General features: G+C 39.7%; 1 pseudogene; it reads right to left on the bottom strand.

Annotated features, from left to right (window-relative positions):
- Positions 1–3,666: 3,666 nt before the first annotated feature.
- Positions 3,667–4,222, bottom strand: LOC101987547 (annotated as a pseudogene).
- Between the last annotated feature and the right edge of the window lie 1,549 nt (positions 4,223–5,771).

The raw sequence follows: 5,771 nt of genomic DNA, 5'->3' as shown, positions 1-5,771 counted from the left end.
TTTGCTCAGCTTGTTCCCTGACCATTACCAATAACAACTTGTAACCAATCCCCCTAAACAATGGCAAATATCGATAAACCCACTGAACGGCCAAAAACCACCCATCTCATCTCTTGGGAATGTGGGTGTCATGTTCTTAAATTTACTTCCTGCTGTTTGGGGAATAATGCTATCTTTAGGGGATCCAGAAAAGAAAAAATTGGGTTAATTGTCAAGTCCTAGGAGAAGTAGCTGTACCATTTGTTGTCCAGTCTCTGTGTAATGGGAAAGTGCAGGGCTTGTCTCAAGTCCTGGCTAGAGTAGTCTGTTAGGCTGGATCATCTCAGCTAGCCACCTTGAAATTGTCCTGAGCAGGTTGTAGCCCAAAGCCGATCTTTAGGTGGTGCTTTTCAGCTTAGCGGTATTATAATAGTCCTGGTGGATCAATGTTGTGGGACTCCATTCTCCTTTTGGAGACTTCAAGGGTCACTGTTAGTTCACTACAGAAAACTGATAGAGACTCAATCCTGAAATCATGTACAGGAAGGTATATCAAAACTTTTTCTAGAATTAGTACTCTATATGACCATAAATATCATGAAAAAGTTATACATATAGAACTTTATATATATATACCATATATGTATAACTATATATAAACTATATTTAAAAATATATAATAAATCTTATACCTTAAGGAAAAGCTGTCCAATGGTCAATCTAAAACCAAAGGATTATGAAATTAGTAGCAATAAAATAGTCCTTAAATTTTTGTTTTTCTTCTGTCAGGTGGCTCTTCTGATATAAGATAAATTTTTTGGATTTCACTTTTGTAAGGATGCTTGGGTTTAGAAGAGAGAGCCACATTCCAACTCCAAAGCTAGCTTTGATTTTAAATTAGATTGTGACCACAGAAAGGCTATTTGCATTATATTTCTGTAGAGAACACCAGAAACAAACATTTGGGAAGATTTATGAAATTTTATCCTGTTGGAAATGTGACATACCAATAGGCCAATTTGCTCTTTTTCTTGAGACCTTCCTTCCTTCCTTCCTTCCTTCCTTCCTTTCTTTTTTTCTTTCTTTCTTTTTTTTTTGGATGATTTGTCTTTTTTCTTAAGATGTTTTATTTGTTCAGTGGTTTTTAAATTCCTTAGCTGGATACCTTTATCCTTCTGAAAAGACAGAAACAAAACCCTTCCCCAGCACTAATTTTGGGGAGACTTTCATTGGCAAGTTGTATCTGATCAAATGAAAAGCATTTGTTAGTTTTATAAGTTGGTTTAGATTAAATAACCATGGTGCTTAATGAAATATCATCTCTAATAATTAAGAGGTGTCTCTTGTTTAAACAGAATCTTGATTCATTTTGATGGTATCCACGGCTTTTCTTTCCCTGTGGAAACAAAAGCAAAATCCCTTCCCTAACATAACACATGTCCTGGTTTCCATACTGAGGTCAGCGCATCATTAAAGTATATCAGATGACTTAATTCTATTGTTTTTTTCTATATCCAATGGCTCTCCACAGATGTTGTTCCTTTCTCATTAGCATTTAAAAATTCAAACTTAATAAAGCATTATGCAATCCATGCCTGGGGGTATTTATCATCCCTTTCTGCTTATTTAACCTATCCTTTAAAGTTCAATTTGATCTTTCTATAACTGCCTGGCCTATAGGACTGTGTAGTATACCTATAATATGGCATATATTATAAACAAAAAACGATTTCACTTTCTTAGAGACATAAGATGGAGCATTGTCTGTCTTTATTTGTACAGGTATATGCATGATAGCCATAACTTCTAGCAAATGTGTGATTACCAGATCGGTCTTTTCCAAACTCAAAGGAGTTTCCCATTGAAAACCTGAATAAGTATCAATGGTGTGGTGTACATATTTTAGTTTTCCAAATTATACAAAATGGAACACATCCACCTGCCAGATTTCATTCCTTTGAGTACCCTTTGGTTTACTTCCTGCAGGAAGTGGTATTTGTTTGTATAAAGAACAAGTAGTATATTTCCTTATGATTTCCTTGGCTTGTGTCGGGGTCCAGATCCAACATAAAATATTTCTTACCAGCCGGGCGATGGTGGCGCACGCCTTTAATCCCAGCACTCGGAAGGCAGAGGCAGGCGGATCTCTGTGAGTTTGAGACCAGCCTGGTCTACAGAGCTAGTTCCAGGACAGGCTTCAAAGCCACAGAGAAACCCTGTCTCGAAAAAAAAATTTCTTACCAGCATAGAGGTGTGGGAATATTAAAAACACAATTCACACTACAGTATCGGAAGAAGCTTCAGTGATCATTCAAATCCTGAAATTACTCACGTTTATTTTTCTTTTCTTTTTTTTGGGGGGGGGGAGAGGAGAAAAGATTTTTATATAAAACTACCTATTACAATACAGAAAAAGTATAAAATGCTCTAGTTCTGGAACGTCAGTACAGAAGGACACTGGCATAGATCATCTCACCATCTAAACCTTGGGTGCTCTCAGAGGGTGGGAGAGATGTTAGAAAGAACAAAAGGAGTAGCAGTTTCAAAATCTCAGGCTTATCAACCTCAACTCCACCCGTTTTTAGTTGAAAATGCCGTCTACCTTGATAACCTTGACTCTTAAGCCAAAATTCATTCAGATCTTAAAATACTCTTAGGAAGTCTATAAACACCTGATACGTAGCAAGCAGTTGGTGGGAATCACTGTATGCTGGAATTTGAAAGATGAAAGTAAATCTACAGACTAAATGGTGAACACATTCAGTCTTTTTTCTTTTAAAAGCACATCCCTATGAAATATATACTTCACGTATGTGTATGTGTATATATGCATGTACATACACACATATAGATAGGTATACATGTATATAAAATTCTCTGTGGTTAGAAACATATTTAAACTAACTAGCCACAGACCAACTAGACCTGTATTCATCCAACTCTGGTATTCCTTCTTCTCAGTCAGAAGGAGGCAACAGTGAAGTGGGGGCCCTGTTGCTGCGCTCAGCACTGCTGGGTGGGTCCTCCCCACAGCACATGCGCTAGCACATGCCAACCCCTGCTTGCGCCTTTAGGGTCTGCCAGGGCTTGTGCGCTATGCTCAGAATGGGATGATACTACCAGTGATAAAACAGCTTTGAGGACAAGCAGCTGGGCTTCACATCAGAGCATATAAATAGGAAGGGTTCTGGAGGAGGGTACGTAGGCTTGTGCCTCAAAGTCCAGTTTATGCTCCCATTCCTAACTCTGCATCTTGGGAATCATGTGATGTCTACGTGCTGGTGGTTTTTATCCCTACTTGCTGTCCACGGTCTTTCCTACTTCTTGATAAGGCCTAGCAACCAGAGTTTATAAGAAACCAAGATTCTTCCCAAGTTTTCCTTGGGCTCCTAATGAGGGACTCAGTGAGGCTGGAGCCCTTTGGAAACAGGACGGCAGAACTGAGGTGAAAAGCAGTCTCTCTCCAACTAAGGGATGTCCCTCACCCCTTTCACAGCACCAAAGTTTCTTTCCAAAAACAGTATCTGAGATACAAAAGGAAAGGCAGATGTGCTTGTGAGTGCATCTCGCCTGGGCTGGTCCAGGATCAAGGGCTGCACATGAACAGGGTGAGGAGCCGCTGTTCCAAGGTCTCTGGCTGTAGATGGCAAAGGGCTGGAATCCCACACTATCATGTCAGCTCTCTGAGACAGTCTTCACAAGAGCTTCCGGTGGAGGATCTCCCAGACCATTCGCTTCCGGAAATACGGCATGTGTTGCTGTGTGAAGATGATTGGTCTGTCTTTGGTAACACAGTCAGCATATTTGCAAGCAAACATCCCACAGTCACTTCCATTCATCTGCTGCGGAACTTCCTGGCTCTTCTTGCTGAAGAGCTGCCAGCCATTGGTGTCAAACTCTTTCCTTTCCTTGTCAACACTTTCTTGCTTTAGGTATTGCAGGAGGATCCTGCAGGCTTCCTTGTTTATTCCACCCATAGAATCATAGTAGGTGACACTCTTCTTTCTAAAGTCTGTGACAGCTAGACACCAGTGCACACCCAAGTGAATGGGCACCAGAAGAATGTCAACAGAAAACACATCCACTTTCTTTGTCCAACGTTTCACCGCCTGATAACCAGCTGTTTTTAGCTTAGTGAAGAAAAAGGTATTAAACGCATGTACACTTGGAAATCCCTTCTCTTTACTGCGCTCCATCAGCATATTCATGTAGAAATTGCTGATCTCATCATTGAGCTAGTTCAGATGGTTTAGAGTTTGAATATCTTTGTGTGTAATGGTCAAGCAGAACACTTCACTGAGGACTTCATCCTGGTTACCATTACGAAATACATTCTTTATTTCTTTCTCCATTTCCTCTGTAATTTCAGGAAATTCGTTTTCACTATCAGTTAGCTCATGACTTTTTTTCCCCCCGTTTCCTGGGCGACTGTGAGAGGAATCTCCTTTTCAAGAGGTACACGAAGGTGCAGTTCTATGGAATCAAGTACTGCATGTTCCTGCTCCTACAATCTCTGGTTTTGAAGCTACAGTGCCAGTGCTTTCTGTTCTTCAATCTGGCGCAATCTTTCCGGGGCTCGAGAATCATAAACACTAATTCTAGAGGATGGAGAGAGGAGAGTCAGAGCAGCGTCTCAGCCCAACCACATCTCTGCAATGCACTTCAGGTATGCAGCGTTAAATAGAGCTCACAGTACAGACTCCACTCAAACCTCACCACGTGGACATGTTAAGACATAGTAAAACAACATGTTTATTTAAACTATTCTACCATGTTTACTCCTCATGTTTATTTTTCAAACAACTTTTATATCAACGTAAACTGAGAGGGAAGTTAACAAAAACGTCATTAGCATTCTGTTTCCTAGGTAGCAGGGAATGACTTAAGTCACATCTTGCTTATGTCTGTTTTGTCATGTAGACTGAAAACCCCTCTTCCCCAGGTGACCTTATAATTACAGTAAAGGAGCAGAACTACATTAGTATATCCTGGCATCTGTTGGGATGGCGCCAGGTTTGCTTTACTTCAAAGAGCCAGGTTATCTCCTCCTGTGTGGAAGGTGCAAATTGTGCCTGTAAGTCACTCAGATTCTCCGACTGCCAGGCAATGTGGAACATGGGCCTGCATATTTTGGCCCTTACAGGCTTGTTGACATGTGATGAAAAAGTCTTTTTTAAACCTTTGCTATTGACATGTTTTTTTTAACGAAGTTCTGAGTCCTTCAGCACATCGCCAATCAATAATTGACCAATTTCTGCATTGTGTTATGCTAGAGGACCAGGCAGACCCATAAGGGATCGGATGTGTGTTATGTATATGGGATATTTCCTACTCCTGATTGTATCTTGTACCTGAATAAATAATAAAGTCAATTCTGTACCATCTGGTACAAATTTAGCAATTCAATGTATAAAACAACTCTTTCTGCTTATTGTGAATCAGTAACTATATGGAGATGTTCTTTAAAATCCCTTAGTATCATGAGAATAACATTAATTCTGATTTTTGGACAGAGTCATAAGGGCTTTGATCCACTCTACTTAAAGTTTCTGATTTGTAACCTGCCTTTCCTGATTAATTTGCATCAGTATAGAATGTACGGGCTCCAGTTATTGGTGTGTCCCATACAATGTGAGGAAGAATCCAGTTAGTTCTTTATATAAGTTGAATTTTCTTGCTTATGGGATAGTTTTTGTCAATCTCTCCCAAACATTTAGTACAAGCTCTTTGCAAGGGTTCACTTTCTGCCCATGATTTTTCAACTTCATCATTATTAAAAAGTACTATAATTT

Source organism: Microtus ochrogaster, unplaced genomic scaffold (genome assembly GCF_000317375.1).
Source record: "Microtus ochrogaster isolate Prairie Vole_2 unplaced genomic scaffold, MicOch1.0 UNK9, whole genome shotgun sequence".
Lineage (NCBI taxonomy): Eukaryota > Metazoa > Chordata > Mammalia > Rodentia > Cricetidae > Microtus > Microtus ochrogaster.
Note: the sequence above shows the minus strand (reverse complement) of the source record. Positions and strands in the feature narration are given on the sequence as shown.